The sequence below is a fragment of the Choristoneura fumiferana genome, chromosome 13 (assembly GCF_025370935.1).
Source record: "Choristoneura fumiferana chromosome 13, NRCan_CFum_1, whole genome shotgun sequence".
Classification (NCBI taxonomy): Eukaryota; Metazoa; Arthropoda; class Insecta; order Lepidoptera; family Tortricidae; genus Choristoneura; species Choristoneura fumiferana.
Genome location: NC_133484.1, coordinates 17738713 through 17740202, shown reverse-complemented (window position 1 = coordinate 17740202; position 1490 = coordinate 17738713).

Genomic DNA, 1490 nt, shown 5'->3' with positions numbered 1-1490 from the left:
GGCCACCATACAACGTTGTCATTTTCACATTTCTCGACAGCGTGCGCATACACCGCGTTTTCCTCGATTTCCGTTAAGTTCGACAGATTGCTCAGTTTATTGATAGAATTAACGGATGTCAAAAAGAACCGCTGTAGACGAAAAAATGTTTACTGTGATAAGTTTGTACCGTTGACGGCTTCGTACACAAATTTGTAGTTTAGATTTTAGAAATAATAATAATTGCCAAATAATACAATGAGGGCTATCGTTTTTTGTCTTTCTAGATGGCGCCACTGTTGCGTGAGGTTTTTAGGTGTGGCTTTCAAAGTCTGTTATTACGGGCGTGAAAACAAAGTTTAGATTAAAATCATATTAATACACCTTAAAACCGTACCATAAAAATTTCGAGCAACCACAGTGATGCGTAGTCCCGTTTTGCTCGGAAAAAAGGGAGAACAAAAGTTTCCGAAATACAAAACTGTCTCAAAACACATACATTCATTGCCCCGTAACGCATAATTTCCATAATTGATTTCAGGTAATGCAAAATATTCACAAAATTATTCTAATCATAAATAAACCCGCGTAGCTCACCCAAAAACTATGAGATTTGACATTTCGGAGACCTCACGCTACACTAGCGCCTCTAACGGCGAATTCATACGCGATAGCCCTCATTGTGCGAAGAGTTGGTATCATTATAATTTATGTCTAGGAACTTGCTGAGACAACCATAATTTGTATATCCTTTTTTTAAAGTCAATTTTCCGCAAGTTTCCAATCAAAATGGCACATCATTCATTAAAAAATGGCACAAAAGAGATTAAAATTTACTCAATGGCAAAATGAAAAATATACTTACTTAACAGCAAAAAATCCGTTCATATAAGTTAAATCATCGGCGAACAAATTTATATAAGCTAAATCACAATAAAATAAATCCCAAGTAGGTACCATCAGCCAAATATGTGGTGTACCACCCTTAAGCTGATAATCGTTTGCATGTCATAAAACAATAATGCCTTAGATGAATGATTGGTCTCGCGCGCTCGCTCGACTAGATACCGCCGGCGTACTTGTCAAATGCGGCAACAAATAGTACGCCGAAATCGGCGTACCTGAGCCCGAGGCGAGTCAGTCGCCTTGCAAACTGTGCGTAATGTGCATGTCCCGAATTTTTGTTAAATTTTGGTCATAAACCGAAGTAAAATGCCAGTTTTCGCAGTGAAACTGTTTAAAAATAATACTACAAGAAATAAAAAGGACACTGGGATCACATACCATCAGTAAATATCGTATAATTTCGAAATTACAAAATAAAATAACATGAACCCTAAACGCCATTCTGTGTTGCCGCGTACACAAGAATCAAATTCCCCGTGGTTGAGATTTTAATAAATTGAATTTTATTGTTATCATCATTAAATGATGATAAATTTTAATAACTTATTTTATTTAAGTATCTAACGTAATTATTATATATACATAACCTAGTTCTATATTATTAA